Below are 12,154 nucleotides of genomic sequence, written 5' to 3'. Positions count from 1 at the left end.
TGCCTGGAGATAAGGCAGATGGCCGGAGGCACATTCCTTTCTCACCCCAAGAAAGATACTTCAAAGTGGATAGAACAAAGCAAAGGACCTTAGGTTCCCTCCCATAAAATGGCAGAACCCAAAAATGATAGCATAAGGATGAAATACATTGAGGGTCTGACATGCCTCCCCCTTTAAAAAAAGGAGAGATCCACCTGGAGAAGAGAAAATAATAACAGGGAGAGAAAATAAAACATAGCAGTTAGTCAGGTTTATCAGGGTAACGAGTATGAAAATGTTTGAGCAGTCTAGGGGCCCTCACATGCTTCTGGTATACCCACTCATTCTGGGATGCCGGGAAGTCCTTCCATGCCACTAAGTATTGGATAGACCCATGGTGCTTTCTGGAATCTAAGTTTTCCCTGATTTCAAAATGTTGTTCCCCTTCCACCATAATCAGTTGTGGTGGAGGGGCTACTGCTGGCCTTAAGGTCAAACTCATTTTGGGTTTTAGCAAACTACAGTGGAATACCAGATGAACCTGTCTTAATGTTTTGGAGTTCAAGCTCTACTGTGACTGGGTTGATCATGTGTTTAATAGGGAAGGGTCCCACAAATTTTGGGCCTAACTTCTTAGAGGGTTGCAGGGACTGCAGAAACCTAGTGGAGAGATATACCCTGTTCCCCACCCTAAAAGGCTTGGGCTCCACCCTTTTTATCTGCCTGGGCTTTATAGGCTTCTCTAGCTTCGTCTAAGGCTTTTCTAACAACTGGCCATGTATTTTGCAATTGTGTGATCCACTCTTTAAAGGAAAGGATGGTAGGTTCATTGATAGGTAATTCAGGCATTGGGTTGAAACTCTGTCCTGTAGCCACTTGGAAAGGTGTATAACCAGTACTGGAATGCACTGCATTGTTATAAGCTACTTCAGTGAACGATAGCAGGTCAGCCCAATTGTCTTATTGGTAGTTTATGAAGCATCTCAGGTATTGTTCTAGTATTGAGTTCATTCAATCTGTCCCCACATTCGTTTGAGGATGATGACTAGATGGCAAGCCCTGGTCAGTACCCAGTAGGTCCAAAAATGATCTCCAGAACTTGGAGGTGAATTGGACCCCCTTATCTGAGATGATGTGTTGTGGGGCCCCATGTAGCCAATGGATGTGTTGTACAAAAAATTTAGCCAAGGCTTTAGGAGTTGGAATTATCTGGCAAGGGATAAAATGGACTTGTTTGGAGAATAAATCCGTTACTACCCAAACGACAGTGTTTCCTGCGCTTTCTGGCAGCTCTATGATAAAGTCCATAGATATATCTCTCCAGGGTGCTGAAGGTTTTACAACCACCTGTAGGAGGCCAGGCATTTTCCCCTGTCTCCATTTAGCTGTTGCACAAATGGGGCAACTGGCTACATAGCTCTCAATGTCCTTTTTAAAAGTTGGCCACCAAAACTGTCTCTTTATTTATTAGGTAGAGGGTTTTCATTAAACCAAAGTGTCCCACTAGTTTTGAATTGTGGCAGAGTTACATGAACTTTAATCTCTGGGTTGTGGGGATGTATAATTTTCCCCCTACCCAAGGTAATCCTTCTCACATCGAACAGGGGTTTTTGTGGCTGAGGAACCACTCATCCTTCTCCAGGGCTTGCTTGAAATCAGTGGCTGCCGTGCTGTCCAGTGGCAGAATGCTTTTGGCCTCCACCCTTGTGGTGACTGAGGCTGCTAATTGCTTTGCAGGCAACAGCAATTTGACTATTTCAGCATTCATGCTGTTATATTGCAGCATCCGTGATAGGGCATCTGCCAAAAAGTGTTGCCCCCCCAGGTAAGTACCAGAGGGTAAAATTGAACCGGTGGAAGTACTGGGCCCATCGAGCCTGCATAGGGGACAGTTTCCTGGGGGACTTTAATTCCTCAAGGTTTATATGATCAGTCCATACTTGGAAAGGGATCTTGTTCCCTTATAGGAAATGCCTCCAAGTTAGAAGGGCCCAGCACACAGTGTATGTCCCCTTCTCCCAGACCACCCATCTTTGCTCAGTTTCAGTGAGTTTCTTTCAGTTGTAGGCACAAGGTTGCAACTGGACTTCCTGATTTTCCTGGAGCAGTATTGCACCCACCGCTACGTTGCTGGCATCAGCCTGGATGACAAATGGTTTTTCTGGATCTGGGTGTTTTAGCACTGTCTCAATGGAAAAAAGTCTTTTTAATTTCTCAAATGCTACTTGGCTTTTGATAGTCCATTTTAGCAGATGGCTAGTTTTTGGTTTGTTTCCCCCTTTGGTTTTTAATAAGTTAGTAATGGGGAGTGCGAGCAGAGCGAAGGAGGGGATGAATTGCCGATAGAAGTTTCCAAAGCCCAGAAAACTTTGCAGTGTCGCGGAATAATCAACATTCCGATCAGAGGAGGATGGACCGTGGTTCATTTGCATGGTGGATATCAAAGAAAGAAAAATCCAAGACATATTCTATTGTAAAACTTTTAATGAGAAAACAAAAGACCTAAACTGACTACATTCTCTCATCAGGCAGAAGAGAAAAGTAAAGAAGAAATGGTGAGAAACTTTTTCTAGGCATGTGCACAAAACAGTCTAAAACCATAGCTGGACATATGAGATTCACTATGGTTACATGATAAGATAATAACACAGGTGCAGAGCAGAAAGAGATGTACAATTAGAAATGGACTTTCCGGATGAACTGAAAAAAATGTGCAGTGACATGCAGCTCTTTCTGGGTATGTGGCGGGGCCTACTCCAAAACCGTTTGTACCTTTTCTGGTTCCATTTCTACCCCTTAGTGAGAAATCTGGTAGCCCAAATAGTCAATTTTTTCCTTGTGGAATTCACATTTTGAAAGTTTGGCATGCAGTTTGGCTGCACAAAGCTTATTTAAGGCTGCTCTAATTTCACATGCTCGGATTTCATTTTGGTGTAGATTAATATGTTGTCTAGGTACACTAAAACCCCCTTGTACAAATGTTCATGGAAAACCTCATTAATTAGTTGCATAAATACTGCAGGTGCTCCCTGTAGCCCAAATGGAAGTACTTTGAATTAGAAGCACCCCAGGGGGGAGTTGAAAGCGGTTTTCCACTCATCCTGCTCCTTGATTCTAACCCAGTAATATGCTTCCTGCAGATCTAACTTGGAGAAAATTTTCCCCTTTGAGAGGTAGGCTAGCATGTCTTTCATGAGTGGCAAGGGATAGACATTGTACACAGACACAGTGTTCAAACAGCTATAATCCATGCAGAGTCGAAGAGACCCATCTTTCTTTTCTCAAGATAGCACCGGAGTAGCCATTGTCAATCTGGCCAGTTGAATAAACCCGCACACCAAATTCTTATCTATGAGTTTGTGTAGTTATTCTAACTCTCGGGGGGGTCATTGAATAGAGCTTGGGTTTTGGCAATGTAGCTCCAGGGATAATCTCAATGGCACAGTCTGTGGGACGGTGGGTGGGCAACTCATCAGAGCCATTCTCACTGAAAACCTCATCCAGGTCCTGGTACTTCCTGGGTATGCCTTCTAATTCTCGATCATTGAGTGCTGGCAGCACTTTGTGCTCAAACTTCACTTCAGAGCCTTGGGGACTATCGGGTGAGTGGGGCTTCCCTTTTGGAACTCTCAAGTCCTCTGTTCTCTAGTTCACCCATGGGTTCCATTTTGTTTTAACCATGCCAGCCCTAGGATTAGGAGCCATTCCATGCTGGGGGACACTATAAAAGTCAAAGTCTCAGTGTGGTTTCCCCATGATTAATTTCATGGGCATCATGGCAAGGGTGGCTGGGATGCCCTCTGCAATAGACCCATCTAATTGACCAAATGAAATTGGCTTCTTTAGTCTCCTTACAGGAATCCCCAGATTCCCCACCAGGGTTAGGCTTATTAAACATCTGGTGCAGCCTGAGTCCAGTAAGGCCTTCAGGGCTACCTTCTTCTCCATACCTGGAATTAGCAGTTCTATGGGCCTAGTAATTGATGTGATGGGTCCACTTACCAAGGGTTCATCATCGTAGTCACTGTCAGACGTCTCTGGACCCTTCTCTGGTGGGGTCGGAGTTCCCCCTCCCAGTTTCTCAGTGGGTTGGAACTCCATGACCTCAGCACTTTTCATCACCATCTCCCTGGGGTGCTGGGGTGTTCTGATGGGTTCTCCCCCCCAGATCGATCTCCTTTTCTCACCGGAGTTTTCAAACAACACTCTGTGGCTCGATGACCCTCTTTGCCACATTTAAAGCAGGCAGTTGAGTGCAGGGTCGCTGTGGGGGTTTTCGTCAACTCTCGTTTTCTCTCCAGTGGGGAATGTTTCCATGCTCAACCGAAATGATGTTGTTTTGGGGCTTGGTCGATCTCTGCTTCCTCGGCTAGGATGCACCAGTTGTGGAGGCGGGCAGGGGCTCCTTGGGCAATACAAGCATGATAGAGGTGATCGTTCAGCCCATCCTTGAAACAGTTCACTATGATGTCCTTTGGCCAGTTGAGACAGCAAGCCAGGTCTCAGAATTCTTTGGTGTATTCGGCCATGGGTTGTCGGCCCTGCCTGACTGTCTCAATGTGATCCCGGGCTTTCCAGTTGGCCAAGGGATCTTCAAACCACCTTCTCAGCACTGGCATGAATCAGTTGAAGTTTCAAAGCTCGGGTGCCTCAGCATTGTGCAGGGTCACTATCCACCAAGCTGCTGCGCCTTCCAGGGCCAGGGTGACAACCCTGACCTGAGCGACCTTGCTAGGGAGCTCTCGGCCATACTCCTGCATGTAGGTCAAGATGTGGTCCAGGAAAAAACCACAGTTGCTGGGGGTCCCCATCATATTTCATGCCAAGGGGGGAGTCTTACACTTAGGATGGTGGCCCCCCTCCTTCAGGCTTTGTGCCCATCACCACCCACTGGTGTGGCTCAAGCTGCAGTTGTCACTGCAGTCACAGCTCCTCCTCCAACCTCCTCCTCCAGCCTCTCCTCGACCTTGTCTCAGCAAACGTCTGCCTCTTCCTCCTTAAGGTTTTTGAAGGCCTCCACCATCAGGTTTATGGCTTGCTTAAGCAAGCGATCAGCTCGGGTTGACATTTGTCCTCTTCTTCGCTAAGGTTAAGCGAACGCTCCATTTCACATCTCCAGCCTGGCTTGCAGCTGCTGCAGATGATGGTCACTTTCTGGGACCTTCCTTCCCAGTCCTCCTCCTTCCCAATGCCGATTGACCACCTCAGCTTTGAGAGGGCCTCCCCAGTCGCAGCCTCATCTTCTGAGTCTGTGGAGTCAGAGGAGCTGTCGTTGGAACAAGCCTTTGGGGGGAGGCCTCTGCCTAGCTTTTGCTCTCTTCCCTTTTGCTGCCATGGTTAGACATTGTATGCACAGTCCCCACGGTAGGGTTTTCCTCTCTCTAGGTTAACCACTTTGCAGATCCTGCCTAATGTAAAGACCTGCCTCAATGAATTTTCCCAAGAAAGCAGAACTCTTGAAACTTGCATTCTCTCAACAGGAACTTTTATTGGAAGATATTGATAGCAGGATAGTAAGGCAGGATCTGAGGATTTCCTGTGTGAAACATAACATTAAAAGAACCCTTTCAAACTCCACCCCAAATGTCCATCTGGCTAGTTTGAATTGAACCAATCCATAGGTGCTAGGTTGTTGTGGGGAAAAACAAATAAGGTGCCATTCTAAAGGCTGTCAGGTTTCTCCATGGCTTCTTCCCATCCAAATGGAGATAAGGTAGATGGCCGGAGGCACATTCCTTTCACACCCCAAAGTAAGATACTTCAAAGAGGATAGAACAAAGCAAAGGAAGTACACTGCAGAAGACCTTAGGTCCCCCCCCAAATAGAATGGTAGAACCTGAAAAGGAGAGCACAAGGACTAAATACATTGAGGGTCTGACCCCGACCCACAGACTGTGCCATCAAAATCATCCCCAGGGCTGTGCTGTTGAAACCAAAGCTGTACTCAATGACCTCCAGGGAAATGAGCAAACTTCTTCAATTCATTGATAAAAACCTGGCCCCCATGTTATTCAGAGAGAAGAAGGATGGCTCCCTTCATCTCTGCATGGACTGTAGAGGTTTGAACATGGTGTGCATGGAAAATGTGTATCCCTTGCCTCTCATGAAAGATATGCTAGCCCACCTATCGAAAGGAAAGATATTTTCCAAGTTAGAACTGCAAGAGGCATATTACAAAGTTAGGATCAAGGAGGGAGATGAGTGGAAAACTGTGTTCAACTGCCCCCTTGGCTGTTTCCAATTTAAAGTACTCCCCTTTGGTTTGCAACCCCCCCTCCCAGTGTTAATGCAGCTGATCAATGAGGTGTTGCATGAGCACCTATATAAGGGAGATTTGGTGTACCTGGATGATACATTAATCTACACCGAAACTAAGGCTGAACATGTAAAACTGGTCAGGGTGGTTCTGAGTAAACTCTGGGCAGCCAAACTTTATGCAAAGCTGTTAAAATGCAAATTCCACAAAGAAAAACTGGGCTACCTGGGCTACCGGATCTCGCATGAAAAAGTATGTGCCATTTTGGAATGGGTGGCCTCCTGCACCAGAAAGCAACTACAGAGTTTCCTGCTCTTTGTGAACTTCTACCCACAATTCATCTCTTCGTTTGCCCAGATTGCCCTACCTATAACAAACCTGTTTAAAACAAAAAGGGTTGCCCAGCCAGCCCCTGAAATGGGCTATGGAGTGCCAAGCAGTATTCAAAAAGCTAAAGAGGCTTTTCTCAGCAGAACCAATTTTAAAACACCCAGATCCAGAGAAGGGGTTCATAATTCAAGCTGATGCCAGCAATGTTTCAGTGGGGGCCATGTTACTCCAAGAAAATGAAAAGGGCCAAGTACAACCATGCGCCTACACCTCCTGAAAATTATCAGAAACCCAACAGCACTGGGCAGTCTGAGAAAAGGAAGTTTACGCAGTACGCTGGGCCCTCCTCACCTGGAGGCACTTTTTAGAAGGGATCAAAATACCTTTCCAAGTATGGACTGATCATAAAAACCTAGAAGCTCTCAAAATGCCTAGGAAGCTGTCCCCTAAACAAGCACGGTGGGCCCAACACTTCCACTGATTCAACTTTACCCTCCATTACTTGCTGGAAGAATTTTCTAGCTGATACTCTATCCAGAATGCTGCAGTATAACAGCACCAAAGCAGAAGTAGTCAAGCCTTTATTACCAACACAGCAGTTAGCAGCCCCAGTGGTTATGAGATCATAAAAGAGAACACCCATGCCACTGGACAGTGCTACCTCAACAGTGTTCAAACAAGCCTTAGAGAAAGACAAGTAGTTTTTAAAGCACAAAAATCTTTGTTCAATGCAGGATGGACTAGCATGGGTGGGGGGAAAGTTGTATGTCCCAGCCATGCAAAGGTTAAGAACTATGCAAGCCTCCCATGATTCAAAACTTGCAGGACATTTTGGATTTATTAAAACACTACACCTAATAAAAAAGCAGTTTTGCTGGCCGTCGCTGAAAAAAGACATTGAAAGCTATGTCGCCAGCTGTTCTACTTGTGCTGCGGCAAAACAAAGGGAAGGAAAAATGCTGGGTCTTTTGCAGCCAGTAGCAAGCCCTTCAGCACCCTGGAGAGAGATCTCTATAGACTTTATTGTGGAACTGCCGGAGATTACAGGAAATACAGTTATTTGGGTCATGACTGACCTGTTCTCAAAGCAGGTCCATTTCATTCCATGCCAGAAGATCCCAACTGAGTAGACCCTAGCTAAAATGTACCTCCAACATATATATCGACTGCATGGAGCCCCTCAGAGCATAATTTCAGAAAGGGGTGTCCAGTTTACCTCAAAGTTCTGGAGGGCCTTTTTGGACCTTTTGGGTACTGAACAAGGCTTGAGTTCTAGTCATCATCCTCAAATGAATGGGGGGACAGAATGAACAAACTCAGTTCTGGAGCAGTACCTTAGATGCTTTATTAACTACCAGCAAGACAATTGGACTGACGTCTTGCCATTTGCTGAAGTGGCATATAACAATGCTGTCCACTCCAGCATGGGATATACTCCCTTTCCAGTAGCCACTGGGCAGGTGTTCAAACCAATTCCCAAACCCAAACCTTTCCCTATTGGGGATAGAGTGTACTTATCCACTAGAATTCTGAAATCACTGCAACCTTCTAAGAAAGTAGGGCCCAAGTTCATAGGCCCTTTTCCTATTACATGTATCATAAATCCAGTCACTGTGGAATTGGAACTCCCCCAATCCCTAAGGCAGGTTCACCCTGTGTTTCATTGTAGCTTGCTGAAACCAGAAATAACCTCGCCTTTAAGACCAAAAGTAACCCCTGCACCACAGCCCATTATGGTAGAGGGTGAACAACACTTTGAGATCAAAGAAATCTTAGATTCACATAGGCATCATGGGACTGTCCAATATTTAGCAGCCTGGAAAGATCTAACAGCTTCTCAAAATGAATGAGATCACAAAAAGCATGTTAGGGCCCCTAGACTGCTTAAACGCTTCCATGAACATTATCCTGATAAACCTTGTTGATCACCTGTTCTTTTTTCTTCCATTTTATTGTTTTCTCTCTCCTACAGGTGGATCTCCCATTCATTTAGGGGGGCGCATTGTCAGACTCTTAACTTTTCTATTCCTTTTTACTTTCAGGTTCTGGCATTTTGCTGGGAGGGGGGAGGTCAGTCAGTGTTTCCTCTGCTTTGTTCGTCACCTCTTTGATGCCTTGGGGTGTGAACGGGAGAGGAATGTGCTCTGGGCCATCTGTCTTATCTCCACTCCAATGGGAGGAAATGAAACCCTGAGAACGGTGCCTGGGATCTGCATTTATAACCTCGGTTTCCATAACAACTTCGCACCTGAGGATTGGATGAAATCAAACTGGACATTTGGCCGTTGCGGTGAGGTTTTGAAAGGGATGCTTTAATGTAACGTTTCATGTGGGAAAATATTAGTGTCATGGTTCCGATAGATGAAACCCATCAAAAGAACTTCAAGGCAAGAATTCTTCCTCAAAGAACATTTTATTCAGGAAACAAAGTACGTATCAGTACTACATAGTTGAACCCAAAACTCATTTCCCTTCCCCTGGATACAAAGTAACAAATTGCAATTCCCACCCCCAATAAGCAGTCATAAATCAGCCCGCCAAAATGTTATCAATTCGTCCTTGGGTTCCCACAAAGCAGTGTTTATTATTATGGCTAGCTGAGCTCAAGCATTCATCCCAACCCCCCTTCAGCACATGATTTCTAAATAGAAGAAAAAGTATGTTAAAAGCAAAGAGAAAATGGCTGCAATTTTCATCAGTTGTCAGAGCGGGAACTTCCAATGTTTACAGCATTGACATCCAGCCCCCTTTTACAAAAGGGATAAATCCTGCAATTCAAACAAAATTATAGGTTAGGTTAGGGGTTGCCTCTTGGTTTATTAGGGTGCTTTTCCTAGAATTTACTAATGAGCCTGTCAGCTTTTACATCACTAGATTTTACCCAGGTGGCTTCAAATAATGGATATCCTTTCCACTGCACTAAGTACTGTAACTTTCTCTTGAAAAGTCTAGAATCAAGAATATGCTTCACTTCATAATGAGTCTGTCCAGCTACCACCAGAGGGCCAGGTGCCTTCTTAGTGGGAGGTCGGAAGGTAGAACCCTGAAAGGGTTTCTGTAGGCTACAATGGAACACAGGGTGAACTTTCTCTAAGAGTCTGGGAAGTTTTAACTCCACCGTAACTGGGTTTATGATTCTTAGGATGGGGAAAGGACCTAGATACTTCGGTCCCAACTTCTTACTAGGCAACTTGAGTTGTAAATATTTTGTGGATAAGTAAACTTTTTCCCCAGCCTGGAATGACCTTTGGGGAGCCCTCTCTTTATCCGTTTGTTTTTTATAAGTCTCGGAAGCCTTTTTCAGAGAGATTTTCATTTTGTCCCAAACCTTCACCCACTGGAAGCAGAGGGTCCCTGAGGATATTCAGGTATAGGGTTGAATTCTTTCCCCATAGCAATTTTTAAAAGCATAAAACCAGTGCTGGTGTCAACAGAGTTATTGTAAGCCACCTCTGTGAAAGGGAGAAGGTCAGTCCAGTTCGTTTGTTTATAATCCACATAGCATCTAAGGTATTGCTCTACCATTGACTTTGCTTTTTCAGCTGCCCCATTAGTAGACAGGTGAAAAGCCAACAACAGTCCTTATGATGAGCCAATTAACTTCAGGAAACCCCTCCAAAGCCTGGCCATAAATTGCACCCCTCTGTCAAAGATTATACATTTTGGTGCACCATGCAGTCTGTAAATGTGCTTAAGAAACAGCCCTTTGCAGGCAATGAAATGAGCCTGCTTCGAAAAAAGATCAATTACAGTCCAAATCACCATATTTCCTCTACTTTCAGGTAACTCAAGTATAAAATCCATAGCAATTTCTTCCCATGACTGGGAAGGGTCTGCAACCGGTTGTAATAGTCCAGGGGGCTTCCCTGGAATTCTCTTCATGGTGGCACATACAGCACAGATTTTTTTTTATTGAAAAGTTTTAAAGTACATTTTATCTTTAACAATCCCCCCTCCCCCCACCCCTACCTATCCCTCCCTCCCCCTCCCCCCCATTCCCCCCTCCCCCCCAACTTCCCAGAGCTAAGTACAAGGTATAAAAACAAAGGACAATCATAAACATCCATATGCTAACAACAATAAACTCTTAAATCTATTGCTCTCTAGCTCATATAAGATAACTACAAGCAATATTAATATTACATATAAAAAGAAAGAAGAAAAAAAAGAAAGGAAGACTTATTCAAATGCTAAATGAAACTTTTTAGTCCCGTACTTGTTCTGGATATAATCAATCCATTTTTTCCACTCCATAATATAACGTTCTTGCGAATGATCTTTCAAATAAGCCGAGATCTTTGCCATTTCCGCCAGGTCAGAAACCTTTAAAGTCCATTCCTCTATAGTCGGCAATTCCTCCTTTTTCAAATATTGGCCTATTAAGAGTCTTGCTGCTGTAATTAAGTTCAACATCAACTTAGTGTCCACAACAGTTGCATCTGTAATTATGCCCAACAAAAACAATTGCGGACAAAACTTTATCCTTTGTTTGAAGATCTTCTGCATATTCCACCAAATTTTTATCCAAAAAGCCTTAACCTTTTTGCAGGTCCACCATATATGAAAATATGTTGCATCTTCGCCACCACACCTCCAACATTTTGGCTGATAGTTCGGATACATACTTGCAAGCTTTTTAGGATCTAAATGCCATCTATAAAACATTTTATAAAAGTTCTCTCTTAGGTTTTGAGCTTGTGTAAGTTTTACGTTCCTCACCCAGATCTTTTCCCACGTGTCCATTGTAATAACTTCTTGGATATTCTGGGCCCATTTTATCATACAATCTTTAACAAGTTCTGTTTCTGAGTCAATTTCTATCAATGCAAGATATATCCGTTTGATATGTGCTGGACCCTGGTTTCTAATTTGCTTTATCAAATTTTCATCGGTCATTGAAAAGCCAATTTTCTGATCTTCTTTCCACCTGGCCCGTAATTGAGTATATTGAAACCAAGTTTGAACAATCTTCTCATCTCGCAAGAGGTTATACGGCTTTAAACACCAGACGTTTCCTTCCAAGCTTAAAATCTCCTTATACGTAGTCACATCATGTTTAAAGCCAACATTTATGTTTTCTATTGCGTGTTTTGGAATTGCCCACAACGGCATCTTGAAATCTAGCTTATGTCTGTACTTCTTCCAAACTCTCAACAATGCCTGTCTTAAAATATGCACTTTAAACACATTATCTACCTTCTTATCATACAACAAATATGCATGCCAGCCAAATAACAAGTCATGGCCCTCAAGATTTAATAATCTCTCTTGTGTCAAATTAATCCAATCACTTATTCCTGATAACGCAGCAGCTTCATAATATAGTTTAAGATTAGGCATTTTAAGACCACCTCTTTCACGAGTATCCTGCATAATCTTAAGTTTAACTCGTGGCCTTTTCCCTGCCCAGACAAATTTATTGATACCCCGTTGCCATTCTTCCAAATTAGAATCTTTTTTAAGAACCGGTATCATTTGAAATAAAAATAGAAATTTAGGCAGGACATTCATTTTCACTGCTGCAATTCTTCCCAGCAAAGACAATTGCAATTTTTCCCAACTCTCCATTTCTTTTTGAATTTTTCCCCA

Source organism: Vipera ursinii (genome assembly GCF_947247035.1).
Source record: "Vipera ursinii genome assembly, chromosome: W".
Classification (NCBI taxonomy): domain Eukaryota; kingdom Metazoa; phylum Chordata; class Lepidosauria; order Squamata; family Viperidae; genus Vipera; species Vipera ursinii.
This window is presented reverse-complemented; position numbering follows the sequence as displayed.